The 19,865-nt window shown below is 49.8% G+C and overlaps 1 long non-coding RNA gene across 1 annotated transcript in view; it reads right to left on the reverse strand.

The window, feature by feature from the left end:
• LOC116569918 overlaps nt 1-19,865 on the reverse strand; it is a 57,804-nt gene that overhangs the window by 27,911 nt on the left and 10,028 nt on the right. Inside the window, exon 2 of the long non-coding RNA XR_004277248.1 lies at nt 16,996-17,230. This is a non-coding gene — a long non-coding RNA (uncharacterized LOC116569918). The remainder of the gene's footprint in view (nt 1-16,995; nt 17,231-19,865) is intronic.

Below are 19,865 nucleotides of genomic sequence, written 5' to 3' on the forward strand. Positions count from 1 at the left end.
AAAACAAAAACAAACACAACGTGCTCTCTTCTCTAAGCCCCAGGCTTGTTCTCCCCCAGCGCTGTGCTTTCAAACATCATCTGCTTTCCCGCTCCAAGGTCTATCTATCATCTTCGCCAGAATCTGTCCCTGCGGGGCCATGGCACGAGAATAGTCAACATTTAACACAATCACAGCTTGTTCCATTCTGGGGGTAGCGGGGGTAGGAAGCTGGCAGGGCTGAGCACAACCGCCTACAGGCAGGATTCTCTCAGGAGACTCTCCTCCTCCACCCCCCCCCATCCCTATTTTCCTTTTATCAGGGAAGAAGGACAGGACAATTGCAAACACTGGCCCCATTTGACTGGCCCCCCTCTCCCCACTCCCAGGCCACACATCTCAGCCCTTTAAGTGTTCTTACCTACCCATCACTACACAGCAGTCAGTGGCCAGGGACTGGGGAATATAGGTCATTTTCATTTCTTCACGCCTTGAGCAGCAAATGCTATACCTGAATATTCAGCTCATGGTGGGAAATCCTAACTTAAAGAATCCCGGTAGAACTTGAAGCAGCCCGGCATATTTGGAAAGGGGGAGAGTGAGGAGAAAGACCACAAGGGGATAGAGAAGGTTGTTGTAAATGGGATCTATGTTTAGCAGTTCCTTTCTTTTCAAATTTCTGGTTTCCAACCTTTACTTATGGGCCAGGGCAGGGATGACAGGTAAGTACTGGAGACCCAGTTCTAGATTCTTCTACAGCGATGTCTGTGTCCAGTGAAACCCTATTTCTGGATATGACCATGACCAGGAGCACGCTTAGGGGGAATTCAGGTTAAGAACTGTAAAACAAAGGTAAGAGGGAAGGAATAAGGAAGGAACAAGAGCAGTGGGTGCTTTCTGGAATGTCCCACCATCTACTCTTTGCCTTTCGCGGGAGGACATGTCCCTGTTGTGCAGAATGGGTTACACAAGCCATTGTTCTGTGGCCCCAAGAGCGGCCATTGGATGCCCTCAATGACCCTCTGTAAATGTTCCCCAACATGGGATAGAGAGCTTTGCAAAGCTGCTTCTTACAAGTGCCCAGTTTGGGAGTACAGAGAAAGAGCAAAGCCAAGATTAAGCACGTGCTATTCCCAGCTTGCCACCAAAATGACCAGGCTCCAGCCGCTCCACTCCAGGCGGCACTGAGGCTTCCAATGCTTGGAGAGAGGGTGACACTCCTCCAAACCATGCAGGAACTGGGCTGACGGACTGAGATGAATTCACTTTACGGCCCAAGTACAGAGACAAGTGCTTACAAATCAAAAACAAAAAACAAACAGACAAACAAAAAACCCCAAAACCTGATGCTCTGTCTACAAATGAAGTTATTCAACTTCTAATGGCCTCATTCTCTTAGCATGCTCCGTGCAGTTTTAGGGCTAATAATATTTGTTTTCTTTCTGCACGAATTTGAAAATGCCTCCAGCATTCTGAAAGTCCCACTTTTGGGTATTTGCACCGAGTTCCATTTCTGCAAGCACTTGCCGAGGCATTATGGGCCCTGACACCTGGTAGTTGGCTAACGTTCCTAGAGTACTTAGCACGTGCCAGGCATTTTTACATGTATGATCTCATTTACTCCCCTGAATGGAATATTAAACCTTTATTTAAATCCTCTGAGGGGTTATTACCTCTACTTCGCAGACAAGGAAGCTGACTCAGAGAGGTGAGAGGCTTGCCCAAAGACACACAGGTTTTCCCCAAAGCCATGACCTTTCTCAGGCCCATCACACTGAGACTGTAGGACCCTAGACAGGGGTTAGCCAGCAACTATTTGAGTTGCCGGTGAGTCATCAGAGTCTTGCTTGGGCCCTGGCAGGAAATGTTCACGAATGAATGAATGAATGGCGCAAATCGTGGTCACTTAGGTCATATACTCCAGCATTCTGCTTCTCTGACCTTGCTCTGGGATCCTGGGACCCAAGACCTCCTCCCAAGTCACATCCCTCACCCCACAGCCATATGTGGTTACATAGGACACAGGACCTGAGCATCAACAGCCCACTAAGAAGGAAACCTCCAAAGAAATACCTCTATTCCTTGGAGAGTTCATTTGTGCATGTGGGAATGCCAGTGCCCAGGACAACCACGGCCACCCAGCTGGCGCGGCAGCACTCCACGGCCCCATAAGCTCCTTCAGCCCTGACCCTGACCATCCTCACAGCCTCAGCTGGCAGCCTAGGAGGCGTTCCCGTTGGAACAAAGAGAACCAGGCTCAGAGAGGAAGATCACAACCAGCTTCCTGATGCCAGGCCCAGTGCTCATTCCTCTGCCCCATGATTTCTGGCATCTTCTTTTCTGACTACCAAAATTGTGGCCATCCACATACTCAAAGCCCTGGTTTGCAAGTAGGTCTTGTTTTGAATGAGCAGGAAGGAGTGTGTAAGGAGTAATGTCTGCTGTGAGCCAAGGCAGGAGCCACACCATAGGTGAAGTGTATTTATGGATCATTCCCCAGACCCCAACTAATATGCCTTTTCCTCTTTTAAACAAAAAGCATTTTGAAATCACCTCCTTTTTACTGTCTCCAACCCAATAAAATTTTCTGACTTAATGGCCAGAACTTGAGAAATTTCACCTGAACGCTACCTGGGAAGGCAGAGTTTGATAAACAATTTAACATAGGCTTCAAGATTGCAAGGGGAGTGTTTAATTTGCTCAAGAGACACACTGTCCTCAAGGACTCCAGTCCATTAGCTTTTGTCCAACTAATGACAAGTGAGTTTTCTATATTCATTAAAGCAGACTTGGGATTTGGCTTGAGGGGCAGTGAACTGAAGAGGAAATAGCACTGGACTCAGGAGGAATGTTCTTGATTACTTGCTGTACGTTTTGAAAAAGAATAAAATGGTGTTTTCTAAAATCCTTTTAAGTTGGTTTTCTCTCTAATACAGGTTTTCATCTTCCAATGAAAACCAGGGGTCTGCCCTGAAGGAGGTTTCCAGGCCAACCCAAGCCAGCTCCACTCGGCTTGGTCATGTCACCAGCCACCCCCATCTGCTCGCACAGGGCTGGGCTGGCAGAGGCGGAAATGGGAGCGGCCCAGCTTGCCCTGGGAGGGCTCACAGCCGAAGGAGACACCTGCGGGTCACCGTCACTGCCGCCCCAAGCCCCTGCCGCCCCTGCCGCGGCTCGCAGAATCCATCTTATCTCAGCACCACAAACATTCACAGGGATGCTGCTAGGTGCCAGGAGTGTTAAGGGTAAGAGAAAGGGCAGAAAATGTCCCCATGCCCTGCTCTATCCCTGTACTTCTGTTTTGGCCACCCCATAGGTGATGGAGTCTGGGTTGCCCCTGATCCCCCTGCTGGGAATAACTCCCCAAATGCCACAGAATAGGATCAGAAGGCTTTCGAAGCTGCTGCTAGTCCAATGTCATCTTTCCATCAATTAGGAACTAGCCCTGTATTGGTAGGAGACAGATGGCTCATCCAAGAGGGTGACTAGAGAGAATTTAGTGAAAAGACTGTTTATTAAGAAAAACCAGCACGCGGTGCAGCCACTCTGGGAAACAATATGGAGGTTCCTCAAAAAGTTGAAAATTGAACTACCCTACGATCCAGCAATTGCACTACTGGATATTTACCCTAAAGATACAAATGCAGTGATCCGAAGGGGCACCTGCACCCCAATGTTTACAGCAGCAATGTCCACAATAGTCAAACTATGGAAATAACCCAGATGTCCATCAACAGATGAATGGATAAAGAAGATACAGTACATACATACGATGGGAATATTACTCGGCCATCAACAATGAAATCTTGCCATTTGCAATGAAACTAAAGGGTATTATGCTAAGCAAAATAAGTCAATCAGAGAAAGACAATTATCATATGATCTCTCTGATATGAGGAATTTGAGAGGCAGGGCAGGGGGTCGTGGGGGGAAGGGAAGTTAAAATGAAACAAGATGGGACTAGGGAGGGAGACAAACCATAAGAGACTCTCAATCTCAGGAAACAAACTGAGGGTCACTGGGGGGTGGGGTGGGGAGGGATAGGGTGGCTGGGGGAGGGACACTGAGGAGGGTATGTGCTATGGTGAGTGCTATGAATTGTGTAAGCCTGATGATTCACAGACCTGTACCTCTGAAACAAATAATACAGTATGTGTTAATTTAAAAAAAAAAAAAAAAGCACACGATGGTGAAACACTGTGGCAACAGAGGGGAGCCATTACCACTGTTGGGCCAGAAGGGACAGCAGGAGAAAACAGTTGTGAAAACCCTACCAGAGCCGCATCTCTAGCAAGGGGTACCTAACAGAGGTGGAGGCCCTTGATAGAGGGACACAGCCCCCACCAAGTCAGCAGGGAGGCAGCCGAGGGCATAAAAATCCTTGTCTCTCTCTCTCGGCCCACATCCCCCCACCTTGTCTCCTGTTGGTGCTTCCCACTGGCTACATAAGAAGCCAGACAGTAGAAAGCCTGGTGGATGCAGTCCACAGACTTTGGCCTTCCAGGCACAGGGAGGAGGAGAAGAGCCAAAAGAAGACCTGGGCACAGAGACAGCCCGCAGAGTGCCCCCTCCTCCAGACATTGGCTGCCATCTGCCAGAATGTCATGAGACACATTCTGATCTGTGATTACCATGTAGATAGTGGTCCTGAAGTTGGTCCATGAGACCATCAGTGGTCATCCTACTGTCATCAGATCCAATCCCAGGTCTTACCTTTCCCTCAAACAGTCCACACTCTAGCTCCCCAAACAACCCGAACAGAAGTCCTGGTTCTCCCAGAAGGCTTACATGGCTCCCTCCTCTCCAACTCCCTTCCCATCAGCCCTGAACATCCAATCCAGAGCCAGGGAAAATGCCATCTCCTCCTTCAGCCTGCCTGATCCCACCAACTAGAAGCCATGTCCGCTTCCTTGGGGATCTCCACAGAACCTCCCGTGTTTCTTCCTCAGCGAGTCAGTACCCTGGGGTTTATTCATCCCTGAACTCACCCTGAGCACCCTCCAACAGCCAGTACTGTCCCTGATGAAAGCATCTGAGAGGCCGACAGCCATGTGCCACACTGTTCTTCATGGGAGCTGAAGCCTGGTTCGACCCTCTGCTCGCCTGCAGTATTGGACAAATCACTTCATGCTTCTGAGCCTCAGTCTCCACACCCCAGCCATGAGAATAATAAGCCCTACCTCAGGGCTGCAGTGAGAATTCAAGGAGACCATGTATGTGGCACTCACTAAATGACAGCCTTCCTTTTCTTCCCCCAAAAGACTGTTCTTCAAGAGTACATCGTGTCCATGCTGACCCAGCTTGGTTCTCAGAGTAGCCCTGGCACTCTGGAGGTGGGGTCGTATAGTTAGGAATACGGTCCTTAGGGAATCTCTGCTCCCAACCTGTGTGATCTTGGGCAAAGTACTTGGCCTCTCTGTGTTCTATTTACTCACCTTTAAAACAAATAACAGATCTAGCCATGGCGCTGCTGTGTGACCTTGTACACAATCTGTATGTCTCTGCAGGAGACATACAGATATCCTGTATATCCATGCAGGACGTTCTGGGGGCCAGGCACGTTCTAAGTGTATGAGGTATATGAACTCCTCCAATCCCGAAACCACACCAGTTGGTAACATGCTGGCCTTTCCTGCTCACCAATTACTTCCAGTTCTCCTTCCAGGCACTTGGTAGGGTTACAAATGCCCCCCCCCCTTGGAGTGAGAGGGAGCCATGAGTCACTTTAGCCAATGAAATGTGGGCAGCGGTAGTGTCCATCACTTCCAGGATGAAGCCTCATGAGACAGCACGTGACCCACTCTCTCACCCTTGGTCAAGAGACTGGTAGTGTTCCACATGACGGTTGTTTTGCCAGTCTGGGCCCCAGGGTGATAATGACAATCACAGACTGACCCAAGAGGGACTTGCTGTGTCACTGGGGACACCTGAGGGGTGCTCATTACCACAGCATAACTTGGCTAATCCTAATGCCTGTGGGGCCTGTTGTTCCCATTTCACAGTGAGGACACAGTATCAATGTCATGGAGAAGACTGGAGATGACAGCGGTCTATGGCACAGTAAGCCCTTAGGACACACCAGCTGTGAGACACACAGACATAGGCTTGGACACAAACATGCACACAGCCCACGGCTCCAGGGTACAGCTCTGGGGAGGTCCAGTCTCCGTGGAAGGCAGGCCACGGTCTCCAGGAGCACATTTCTGCTGCTCCTCCACAGGCCAGAGCTTGGAAGTCAGCCTCCTCAGCAAATGCCAGCCCTTCACTTGGTTGTTCCTGTTCATCTGGCCATTGACCTTGACTCATTAGCGATTGCTCCTGGCTGGCATGTGAGCTGGCAGCCATAGATTTTCTCTCCTTCTGGCTTAAATTTCTGGCTATCAGTGGGCGAGTATCTGTCACCCCCAGCTCCCCTGCATCTGGCAGAGGCTGGAAGCGCTGGGAGGCTGAGGAGTGCGGTGACAGCCTGGAAGGGAGGTGCTCCCCCGCGCCTCTCCAGGCCCATGCCCTCTGATCACCTACATCATGTCCCCATTATCCCCGACTGATAAAGGGTAACATGACTGAGCAATTTAGCTGTACAGTGCTCCCCAGTTTAGAAGGAAAACATTTTCCTCCTCATACTCTATACTTGCTGGCCACTGGGCACAATCCCAGGCTGATACTGCTGTCCCCACCACCTCACAATTTTAATAACAACAATGGCAATAATAATAGCTAACCATTTGAGTGTTTATTCTGTGCCAGGCCTAAGCTAAGCGCTTTACGTGCATTATTCCATTTTATCCTCCCAACAAGTATACGAGAAAGGGGTTAGGGGCTATCATCATCACCTTAGAGATGAAGAAACTGAGGCAGAGAGAGACTGCAAGAGAACTAAAAAGACACAGCTAGAAAACGGTGGAAGCCAGGATTCAAAGCCACGTCCATCTGGCTCCAGAACTTCATTGCCCTAACAGTAATGGGTACAAAGGGTTGTGAGACGGGAAAGCTGGTATCTCATTTATTCCTCATGACAGCCTTGTAAGGCGGGTCTTCTCATTTTATGTTGCAAACGAGGTTGCTGAAGACCAGATACATACAGATTGTGTACAAGGTCACACAGGAGGCAAGGGGGCGAGAAGTCATTCCCCAGCACACATGTAGTGAAGCCTCCTCTGTACAGAAAGTCACCAGCCATGGCCCCTGGAAATAGGCTCGTAGTGCAGGACACCACAGACCAGTAACAGACTTAATGGGGACATAAGCAGAGTTTGAGGGAAGCACAGAGGACAGGGAATCAAGGAAGGCTTCCTGGTTGAGACTGTATTTGAGTAAAGACAAAAAAGAAGAAAATCCCAGAAGAATGGTAGGAAGACTAAGTGTTATTATCCTAGAGACCCAAGATATGGGGGTGCCATGATAAGCTCTCCTTGAATTTCTCCTTTCTTTCAGTCAGGAGACTCAGACGACTGTGATGTAAGGAGAGGAATTTTGGTCACTCTGATTCCCTATTTTCAGACCACTGAGAGGACAGCCAGGCTGAGTGTGGTGGTCATGGTGGCCTGTGAGCCCTCAGGGGACATACCTATAGGGCCCTAGACAAAATTTCCACCACATCTAATTTCCCCACTGCATCCAAACCTGTCTTCTTGCAATTGTAATTCCAGCTCCATTTATTTTATGCTCACCTGTCCCCATCTGGAAGGAAATTGAATGAGAGTAAGAAGGGAATAAAATAATAGGAACTTTTTAGTCTGGAGCAGTCATCAAATGCTCTCTTTGCCCATCAGACTGGTATTTAAATGGAGGAAGGGTCTGGGGTGGGCAGAGGGCATTGTTAACAACCGCCTCGGTGTGGCAGCAGGAGACAGGAATAATAGACTTAGAGAATGTTTTCCAGATTGCGCTGAAGTGATGAAAAACAACGGGTCCCAAAATGGAAGTCATGGCACACAGAACCTCTCCATGGATCGTGCAGGCGGCAGCAGGAACTCTGCCTTGCTCCTTTTCGAACAGGACTGAATTAATTCAGGGACCGTGCGAGGCTTGGACTCCCATTTCGATTACAGACAGACCTAGTTTTTGCAGAACTCATTAACTAGCAGGTCTGTGGGGACCTGGGCTTCCAGGCCTTGCTGGACAGGCCCCAGGAGCTGGCTTCTGAGGAATCCAGGCGCCCGGAGCGTGGGCAAGGCCTGTGCTGTGAGCTGAGCCTCGGAGGGAAGCGCTCTCACTGTTCCTGTGCGTCTGAAGGAGGTCAGCGCATGGAGGAGGCAAGAGAAACCCAAGCAGCGCGCTTCCTACCAGCACTCCAGGCTGTGACGACTGAGGGACTCTGCCTGTGGGGGAGTGAGACTCTGGCTGAACTAGAATTCTGACTCTCCTGTAAGAGGTCATCCTTGGTGACAAAACGCATTTTGTCACTGAGCAGCAGGAGGGCACTGAAACCAAAATGGAGACATGTGGATGTGTTCAAATACTACCTGATCCTCAAGGTTCAGCTCCAGGGCCCCTCCTCCAAGAAGCCTTCTCAGATAACCCACCTGGTCAGGATCCCCTCTCTCTGTTTCTGTTCCCTGTGTAGCAGGTATTTCTGTGCATTTCAGACCTCCCAGCACAGACTCCCCAGCACAGGCTCCTTTGAACCTTCCTATTCTTACGTTCAGCTTATAAGCTTATAGCATGTTCCATGTCTGCTTGTAGAACACATGAATGTGTAAATGAATGAAAAGTGGCTACAGGCAAAAAAATAATAATAATAAAAATAACAACCCCAAAAAACAAACAAACAAACAAAAAACAGTATTTCATGTAAACCTGCCCCAACAGCTTCATGCTAAGAGATGAATGAAGATAATCCAGGTGAGTGGCAAAACACCAACACGTTCTAGGCAGGGCTAGAAGCACAGACAAGCAGGCTCTTCATGGAAGTAGCAAAGCCTAATAGTTAACCCAGACTCCAGGGCCAGGGGGTTTCATTTACTTCCTACCTATGAATTCCACTGCTCTGGACTTTGGCTAACTCATCTATCTCCTTTGTGCCTCAGCTGCCCATCTGTAAAATGCGGGTGATAAAACAGTACTGACACACCTCATAGGACTGTGATACGTAAGGTGCCTGGAGTGGTGCTTAGCATAGAGCGATGAGCCCCACTCTTCTCACCCACTCAAGGGCTGTCTTTTCCGAGTCTCATCCTCCTCCCATCACACACAACTCACCGCAGCAACTGGACTGTGCTGAGTCAGTGGGGACCCCTGGCGGCCAAGATGTGGAACCGTCTGACCATCCTAGTTAACCCCAGCAAGAATACTGAATGTATCGAGCTCTCCCTTCTCCTCGCCTCTCACTGTTAGCAACTCTGTTTACACCACCTTGGGTGCCTGCTCACACATGAACATGCTTCCTCTCTAACCTTCGTCCACTTGCCTTTAATTAAACATCTTTCTTTCTCTGTTACTTTTTGCTCTCTCCGTACTACCCTGTAAACATGTTCCACCTGAGAGCTCCAAGTGTGTTCTGGCTAATAAGCTTCATAGTAATGCTTGCTGTGCTGTCCACTATGGTAGCCACTAACCACAGTGACTATTCATATTTAAATTTAAATTCATTACAATTAAATCAATTTTAAAATTCAGTTCCTCTCCTACACTACCTACACTTCAAGTGTCCCATCCCCTACATGTGGCTGTGGGCTACTGCGCAGGATACAGAACATTTCCGTCATTTGCAGAAAGTTCTGTGTTTATAGAGCACTGGTCTACATTCCTCTAGATGGGAGAGAAACATAATTTCAACTTCTAAAAGGAACAGACAAAAGAAAGCACTACTTGTTTCCTTTCATAGATAAACCTATGTATATCTGTATATACTTTGCATAAGATTATCTCAATCTCTAGCAATCTATCTAGAGAGAGAGACAAAAAAGGGTTTCATGCATTATAACCTTGAATTTATTTTAAAGGATTTGGTATTTGGAAGTCTGTTAGAACTTCATGAAGGTATCTGACAATCATCTACCATCTAATTCAACCTGCTTTTTCTCAAACATCAGTATTCAAGACAAACAACAGCTTATTTGTTACACAGTTCCACAGACTTGGAATTTTGTTCACTTACTAATGAGGCAGTGACACTGTGAGTTCAGCTGCCCTCCAGCCCCTGAAGAGCTGTGTGACTCTGAATACTTTCTCTCCTGGGCCTCCCGTTCCATGCAGAGCTGCAGAGGATTACTAAGAGTCTCCTTTTAGCTCTAAGAAAAGTTTTGCTCCTGGGTGTTTGCCATCACATGAATGGAGAGAAACTTGTATTAAATGGCCATTAGGGCCCACAAAAGGTTTATCATCACATAGGCTTTGTGGACTGGCTTGGGACAGAACAACCATTTACTATCTACTCCTATGGGAATCTGCACTTGGAGGCCCGAACACTGACCAGTCTCCATTGGGATAGTCAGTATGTAGACACCAGCTCCCACCCAGGAGCCTGGGAGAGCGGATACTGACAGTTAAAGGCTTGATCTGCCAGGGAGAAGGAGGAATACCTTCCATCACCCCTTCGTTCAGCAGCATCATCAAATGTTCTTTAAAAACTGCCTGATTAACTCTAGAGAGAAAAGGTGCCAGGTAGACTGTGTTAGGAAAAGACAACTCTTCCTGCTTTTACTAAGCTATCTGTGGCACGTTACTATCAGTCACACTGATGGCGGCAGGAAGAGCACCCAACCACCGTGTCCTTTAAGACCTTCCAGGGCTGGGCAGGGGAGTCTCTGCAACAGCCCAGGAGAGGGATGCTCCACCTGCTGGAGAAGCCCACCATTTCCTCCGTACCATTTTCTTGGAAAAACAGCTGGAAAGGGGACATTCACCATGTGTGAGGGCCGTGCCCCACTCCCAGCGGACTGGGCAGACTTGTCATGTAAGCTGACACCAGCAGATCCTCTCTTGGAACTTGGGAGGCAGGACAGAAACTGGCCAATGAGCCACAGGGGATGGAGTGAGAAGGCCTTGGAGGCCTGAGGGCTAAAGGAACCATTTCAGGGAGGTCTTGATGTGTCATGTGTGAAAAGATGAGAAGAAAGCTAGTCTGCAGAGCCAACAGAATGTAACAGAAGTCCGAGAGATGGCAAAGAAACCAGACATTCTGTGCTAGAGCAGAGAAGAGGCGGGGGCGAAGTGGAAGAGCTAGACCTCTGAGGTCTCTCCATTTACTGGGAGGTCCATACTTTTCATAACTGGAGGCCCTGAGCACCTTCAGTGTCTTCCTAAGTCCCTCTTTTCAGCTGAGCTCCAAGTGGGTCCCTGTTCCTTGCCTCCGAATGATTCTGACTAGGCTCTTGATGTCTTAGAACAGAGCTCGGACAAAGTGATGGGCTGTGTTTGTCTAGAGTGCCTTTTGCCATCCTGTTCCCAGATGACGGCCTGAGGGAACTGAAGGGGGGAACTAGACGTGCAGGATTCCGCAGTCAGTTATCAAGCATTTCCTGAGCATCTCCAGTGTGCCAAGCCCTGAGTAAAGGACAGAGTGGACATCCTTTCCGCTCCATTTCCAAACTCCAACCAGCTGTCAGGGCTCTGCTCAGTGCCCCCACTTCCTTGAAACTGTCCCAGAGCTATGCACACACAAGCACACACACATATACATACACACCGAGCCAGGGTTGAGCTCTTCTGATTCCCATGGGCCTCTAGTTGACCATTCTGCCTGTACTACAGTTCTGCATATTCCAGGCCTATCCCTGACTAGTACGTGAGCTTCCTGAGAGCAGAAGCGGGTTTCTCTAGCTCAGCTGCTCAGTGCCCAGCACCAACGAGGTGTTAACAAGTTTTAGTGGAGTTACGTGATAAACATTTAGACCATATTTTTGGTCTTCAACATGTCTAACCTCCCAAGGGTGCTCATTCAAAACCATGGACTCAAACACCAGGTTTCCAGAATGTTCTGGAGTGTGACTGGGCCAAGTCCTCATTTTACAAAAAAAAGAAAGAAAGAAAGAAAGAAAGAAAGAAAGAAAGGAAAAAGGACACCACAGCTAAGAGAAGTAGGTGGACAATGTACTTTTACTCACTGCCTTTCCAACAAGTACTCTCACCTTGCTAGAAAGCCATCTTGAGAGCCTCAGTTGTAATAAACACCTTCCCCCTCCCAATATGCCCCTCTCTTTGCAATGTTATTCAGAGCCATAGTGCCCAGGGGAGCATCCCAAATAAAGATGTAAGGAAAAGCCCTACCCAGCTCTGGGTGGCTCTGGGTGATTTCTGTGGAAATTGCCTGAGTAAGGATTTGGACCAATTTTACCAGCTTGACTCATCTGTTCACTGAAGTGACTGATAGGACATAATCACCTACATATTCAGACCTCTCATATGGGGAATTCAGGTATTTATCCATATGCATTTTCTCATAGTGTTAAACAGCTAGGGAGTGGTTTTAGCCTGACCTCTAGGAAGATGGCTTCTCCACCAGCCCTTCCAGTCTCAGTGCTCTCAATTAAAATATCGCACAGAATGATCAAATGCTCCTCACCCAACAATTACGAAAAACTTTGTCATAACGGGGGCCAGACCAACTACTGATACCTACAGCGTAGGTCACATGTCAACTAAATTCCAGTATCATGAAAACACTAATGGCGGTTAAGTTTTAGTTCCTCTTTCTAGATCACGGATGTTAAATACGTTTTGTTTATCTTGCCAATGTTCACGGTTTAGTGGTGATTGCTTAGAGCCCGTGTTGAGAAGGATTCAGAGTAAGGTGCTGATGGGTGGCCTGGGTTTCACAGAGCAGAAATTGGGGAAGGTCACTCCAGGCCCAGGGGCCGGGCCAAGGCTTAACTACCAGCCCCTCAGGTGCACCAAGTACCCTGGGAACGCTTGGCTCCTGACCCAAAAAGAGACCACGAGGCTGGGTATTGGGGTGCGGTCCAAGGAACGACAGCAGGGAAATCTGGAGTGAGAGTGTTCGGCCATGGGAGGCAGGCTTTGAGAGCGGCGGTGGCCCAGAGGCCCTCGTCAGCTATGACTGTAGGGAGCCCTGAGGACAGCGGCTGCAGTGCGGTTCTGCAAGGTCACGGTGACCCCCCTCCTACCAGTGGCTCCCTCTTCACACCCACGGGGGACAAGCCTGTGTCTGTCTCATCAAGGAACTCAATGTTCATTAAGGCTGTGATTCCCAGCCTGGCAGGCAGTGCCAGTGTGCTGGTCCCCTAAGCCTTTCACATGTCTGTCTCTCTGCCTGCCCCAGAGAATCCGGAGGCCCCCCGACCAACAGAAGCCCCAGGATGTGGTGCTTGTGGCCCAGTCCCCAGAAGGCTCCCGCAGCGGTGGAGGGAGGTGTGTCAAATCTAACCTTTGGCCTGCAGCCCCTCTCTCCTCTTCCTCGTCTCCCACCACTCCCTCACCTGCAGGCGGACCGCTCGACTCCAGGATTTGAATGAAATAAAAACTGACAGTGTGGAGCCATGTTCAGGGCTGAGCTACAAAGGATTCACGCAATTATCTTTGTCAGAATTCATTTTGTCAACGCCCCTCTCTTCTTCAGGTTGCACGCTACTAATATCTTTCAAAAGTTTGAGGAGACTGGGAATAAAACGAGGGAAGTGCCAGGCACAGCTCCACATGGGAACCAACCGGGCCCAGAGCAGGGCAAGGGCAAAGTGTGTGAACCCCGGGCAGGGGGGCGGGGAGGAGCCCTGGTGCTGCAGAAAGTCCCAGATTCACAGCAGGAAGGGACTTTAGAGGCAATTTGTCATCCCCCGCCCCGCCCCAATATCAATACCACTCCTCAGCCTCCCCAGTTCAGGGACAGGGGCCCATCACTGAGCTCACTGTGGGATTCTGGGGGCACAGACAGCCCCTCGGCACGTTTCCTCAGCTGTTCCCTCAGCATCTGGCCCAGAACAGGCCAGGAAAGGGCAGCCGTGGGTCTGAGAGCCATCATATGTTATCCCAACCATCCCCCACCCCACATCCTTTACACGTTTGTACGCGTGCACACGCTCGCGCACACACACACACGAACACACACCCCACTACCACCACCACCAACAGAGAATCTACATGCTGATCAATCCAGCCCTGAAGGGCTCTTGCCCTGCCCTCTGGCCCTGGGGGTCCAGGTGACCAGTGTCAGCTCTGGAGGGCTACTGGGCTCTCGGCCTTCACTCGTACAAGAGCTGAGCCCCTGCTCTCCCGCCACCGCCTCCGTACCCAGGATTCTTCGTCTCAGCTCCTTGCAACTCCGCCCTTTGAGCTGCTCACACTAAAATCCTGGGAATCACCCTTGCTTCCTCTCTCTCTTTCAAACCCCACATCAAATCTGTCAGCAAACCAAATCGGCTCTGCTTCCAGGATCTGTCCAGAACTGGACCCTTGTCACATCATCACCCTGTCTGGGCCACCTCCGTCTTCACCTGCTCTCCCTGTTTCTTCACTGACCTGCGGTTTCTTCTCCACACAGCGGCCTGAGTGAAGCTTCAGCGGCACGCGTCCGGTTCCCTTCTCAAGCCCTCCAGTGTCTCCCTGTGCCACTCAGAGTCACGGTGGGATCGCACGTTGGTCTACACGGCTTGGTGCCCAGACTCCACTCAGGAATGTGGGCTCATTTCCCCCAGGAGAGGGGCATGGCTCTGCCCCTGGTAGGACAGGGAGAACTTGGGAGAAAGGACGCGGGAGGGAGGACAGCCTGGCCGAGGGGAGGGTGGGACCGAGGGTGTGGAATTGAAGGCCTGGGTGCGGAAGAGGGGCAATTCAAAAGGGATAGAGTTTTGGGAAACGGTGAGACAGATTCCTGGGAGAGTCGGTGCGTTCAGCAGATGAAGACATTGGACTTCTACCCTGTGGACAATGGCAGAACCCCTAAAGATCTCTGGACTAAGGGCTCATGTGGTCACAAATGCCCCATTTCACAGGTTGTCAGGGCAGTCATCCACAGATGGAGGAAAGAGCCCAGAAGAACCATCAGAAGTCAGTCTGCCGGTTGTGGGAAAAGAACAGTAATCTGGCTGTCCAGAGAGCTGGGCCCCAGTCCCAGTGTCACCACTAATCACACAAGTGATGTTCAGTAATACCAAACCGCATTTCCTCCTGCTCGGCCCAGTGGTACCTGTCATTGAATCCCAGAATCACAGAGCTACCAGGGACCCCAGAGGTCATCGAGCCCAGGTTTCCAAAGTCCAGCCTGGGAAATCAATTTACTGAGCTGAGAGTGTTTTTAAAATGAAATCAAAAAGAAGGGACGAGGTCAAAGTGCACTGCTTGTAGTAAAGGTAAAATTGCTTTATGAAACTTTTGTTTTGAGGGTGTGTGTGTGTGTTGGTTGAAAATATAAATCCATTTCTGTGGGTCACAGTAATGAATGTTTCAAAGTCACTGATCAAGTCCACTCTCTCTGCACTGTGCAAACTGCCTTTACGCATTCTCAATAAAATGCACGGTCACTCCTGTTCATCTCTGGGCATAGGATGCCGACCCTCCCCACACCGAAACCCCTTCCACTGTGGACTGCTCTGTGCACTGGAAGCACTTCCTCATGCCGAGCTCAGAGTTGCCTCTTGTCCTCCTGCCCACCGGTCTTCCCCCAGCTCTCTGACAAGCCTCCCCCAAATAAACCCAACCCAGCTTCAGGTAACAGCATCAAAAGAACTGAAGACAACTTTGCAGGCCTCTTGACCGGGTTCTTTCCAAGCATTAAGCTCATCTGTTTCTTGCGTCCGCCCAGCACTTCTTCTCTGGGCAGCAAGACACAGGAGCTCATCCCCTGTCCACGGCCACCAAGGGGTATCCTTCTTAATTCATGGCCTTGTCACAAACTAAGGTCCTTAAAAATGACACATGGGCTCTCTGGATGGTCCTCAAAGACCAAAAGGCAGAATGGAGCTAGCAAGGAGCAGCAAGAGGGCTGAAGAAAGCTTTCTGAAAAATTCATTTAGGGAACTTCTCCATCCTCAGTTTAAAGCAGAGAGAAGGAGAAGAAAGAGTAATGAAGATCAACACACAAGAAGTTCACGTGGGGTTTAGGGTACTGGGCATGCACAAAGATTTGAGGGTTGACTGGAGAGATGTAAAGGAGGGGGAAGGGGAGAAAGGGGAGGACAGGATTCCTCTCCAGTGTCTCCCCTTCCCACACAGCTCTCCAGGTCCCGTCAACCATCTCTCTCCCAGGGTGTCACCAATCTGGCCCTTTATCTCCCACAAGAACCCTCATGACAGACAGTCTTGCAAAGAGAGAGTTAAAGTGCTCAAAGGGAAGGAGGCTTCCCATGAGCACCGGAACTTCCCAGTCGAGCAGAGAGAACACAAGGTCACACTCCAGAAAACCCAAAGAGCCAAGGAGAAAGCCCAGGAGACCATAAGCCCTGCACCCAGCGCTTAGGAGGCAGCCCAGAGCCAGTGAAAGAGTTTCACACCAAAACAAAAAGTGCTATGAACAAAAAATAGGTGATAAACTTCAATAACTCAGCATTTCATGCTGTCAAATTGCAAGTCATTGAAGAAGGATTTAGAGTCTCAGAGGCCTGTGATGGGAGACAGTCTGGTAAAGCTCGTTGGACTTAACACTGATGGCAGACAGGGCTGGGTGCAGACCAAAGTGAGAAAAAGGAAAGAAGCTGAATGGGAGACAGAAGAGAGGGACAGGAAATAGAAAGGGGGAACAGGAGGGCCAGGCACCTGGAAAGGGGCCTCAGCCGGCTCCCCTCCCGCAGGAGCGGTGGAGGCCCACGGGGCCCACACAGGCTGCTAACAGCCCGCTCTGGCAGTTGATAACCCTCATTAAACAGAACTTCACAAATGGCTTAATTTGAATTTCCAATACTTGATAGATTTCAAACCCAGGACAATTATCTCTGATGTAAAGGATCAATAAATAGTTTCCTGGGCTGAATCCCCCCAAAACGGGGACACTTCCAACAGAGTTGCTGGGATTAAAACGCCTTCAAATGCCGAATAAACACTGACTTATCTCTTTTTAAAGAACTTTTCTGTAAGGCAAAGGTTAGCTTTATAAGGAAAGGCTGGATGAAAATTAATCTAACTTACCGTGACCTCCTCGGGCTGGGTGTGAATTACATTTCCACATGGCCTGTGAAGATCTTTCATGTCTCTCGCTCCATTAGTTGGTGTACTTAGCAAAGGTCGGGTAATGAGCGGACGTACTTTCTAGCCCAGAACATGATCCTGCTGCACGGCCCCTGCCTGCCTTCCTGGCGTGTCTCTGCCGGAGGTCACCGGGGTGCCTGGGAGCCATTTCTGCAATGCCTCATCCTGAAGGTTCCTGAGAACGAGCGATGGACATTACCATCGTCACCACAGCTCCGGGATGGCAGAGGTCTCGCGTGGTTCACCATGCTCTGGGGCCGAGAGAATTTAACAGAAGTCCTCTAGTTTCTTATACTCACAAGGGGAAATTCACGTGTACCTTTCAGGGAACTGCTCCATTTCCAGCGAAACTGCTAACAGTCAAAAGATGGAGGAGGAGAGTGACGCGGAGGAGGAGGAATGGGCAAGGGAAGCGAAGGTGATGGAAGGACTTCATATCCCCCCAAACCCAGAGTGTTTTGTCTTTTGGTTTCATCCATGGGAGCTTCATATTCACACGGGCCCCTGAGCTTCTCTGTTCACTTTGTTCTTTTCCCTTCAGAGCAGGATCGGGATTCGGTCCTTTCAGAAGATGGCCAAAGAGCCAAAAGGAAGCTTGCATTGGATAACAATAATACACACTCATATTCCTTCTGCAGGAGCTGGATCTCCCTGTTCTGGAAACACAGATGAACTGGGTCTGACCTTGCCCCCAAGGAGTTTAAAATCTAAAATTACACAGTAACAGGGGCGCCTGGAACGCTCAGTCAGTTAAGCATCTGATTTCAGCTCTGGTCATGATCACGGGGTCCTGGGATGGGCCCACATTGGGCTCCCTGCTCAGGGGGGAGCCTGCTTCTCCCTCTGCCCCTCCCCCACTCACGCTCTGTCTGTTTCTCTCAAATAAATAAAATCCAAGAGAAAAAATTAAGGACTAACAGATGTGTCCGTCATTGACTGGCACACACGGGCACTAGAGATGTCTCCCCCACATGAGCCTCTTGAAAGAAGACACCGCCAGGTTCTGTGGGCCAGATAAGAATGTCCAACCCGGTTATAAAATGAAATTCAACCTCTTCTCTTTCTTCTCGCCCTCCTCCTTTCTCCATCACTTGCTATGTTGTGAGGCATCTGACCACCTATCGGGCTATGTTTTCTCTAGCCCTTCCCCTACTACCATTTTGGAAGTCGTACATTGTACTCTCGGTCGTTTAGTATTGACCCTTTAAATATTAGAGCATTTGTTTAACTTTACACTTTGCTAACAGCCTAGAGGGAGCTCGTACCTTTATCCTCCTCCCTCACATTCTCCATACTGCAGACTTCTTTGTCTACAGTGGAAGCCTGTTTTCCAATGTGAAAAAGGTGTAATAGTTGTTTCCGAGTTGATAGCCGGTGGAGGAGTAAGGTGTGCTGGGAACTCAGAGGGCTTTGGGGAGAGACAACAGGAGGGAGTTGCTGGGTCCCAGGCCAGGACACCAGAGCCAGTCACAGACAGCTCTCCAAGAGTGGCCAGGGTCATGTTGGGTGGGTGATGGCAAGAACCCAAGCATGGCCCCAGGGCCAGGGGGCTTTGCCAACAAGCCATCCACTCTTAGTGAGTGAGGAACTTCATGCCACCTGCTCCCCAAACACTGGCCACCAACAGCCCAGGGACCAAGCAAGGGGGGTGTCTTTGGCCGACTCGCTGTGGGGCTCCCCTTGGAGGACACCTCTCCACATGCCCTAGGGCCCCAAGCAGGTAGTGAGGAGGGGCTCCCATGCTCTTTGGCATGAAAACTAGCAACCCAGAGCACCCCAGGCTGGGACAGCATGAGAGTTATCCCTGCTATACCCACTCAAAGTCCCCAGCTTTCTCTTTTCCTTCCACTCTTTGCCTTTCCATTTAACTGGGCCAAGAATCACTCCAGTGACAAATCATCCCAAGGGCAACAGAAACTGAGATGAGACCTAAAATTGGAACAAAGTCAGAACTGAGCCGGTAGCCTTGGCAGGTCCTCCAAGCCCAGAAAGCCCTTCAGAGGATCTACCCACAGTTCCCCCCATCTCGCCAGCCTGTCCACTTACATTTGTCATTCTTCTGGAACCAGCTAGCCAAATGAATACAGAATATTTTTCATTCCCTACTCAAGACCCAGAGTGATCTTTTAAGAATGTAAAGCGGGTCTTGTCCTTCCCCTATATAAAGCCCCTTGATGGCTCCCCATGCCCCCTTACCATAAAGTCCAAATTCCTTATGGTGCCTCACTGCCTCACAGTGGTCTGGCCACTGGCTGCTTTTCTAGCCTGACGCCTGACTCTGGTGCTGTTGTTCCCTTTCCAGCCCAGCCCAGCCGGGCCCAGCCCACAGTCCTTGGCTCTCCGGAACCACTGGCCTCATTGCGGGCTCTCATCCGGAACACCCCCTCTCCTCTTGCCCTGGTTCACTCCTGGCTTGTTTCTTCTCGTCCTCCACATTTCAACTTAAATGTCGCCTCTCTCTGCCAGCACCCACGGACGTGAGGCACCACCGCCCACATGTTTTCTTTCCCCAGTGCCATTTCCTACTCTTTGCAGCCCTTCCCCCAGTGGGGATTGCTTAGCCATGGGCTGGTTTTCTTTATTGTCTGCACCCCACAAAACTGTGCGTTCCACTGAAAAGGACCCTGCCTTGCTCACTGCCGTTTCCCCACCTTGAACACTGCCAGGCTACCTACCGGCTACTCAATAATTACTTGTTAAATGAATGAACTGACTTAAATTAAATAAGCACTTCTTGAGCATTCCAAGGTGGTGGGGAAGAACAAGTGAGATAACGCAATGCGATTATGAATAGCGATCACCGTCAGCGT

This window comes from Mustela erminea, chromosome 12 (assembly GCF_009829155.1).
Source record: "Mustela erminea isolate mMusErm1 chromosome 12, mMusErm1.Pri, whole genome shotgun sequence".
NCBI lineage: Eukaryota > Metazoa > Chordata > Mammalia > Carnivora > Mustelidae > Mustela > Mustela erminea.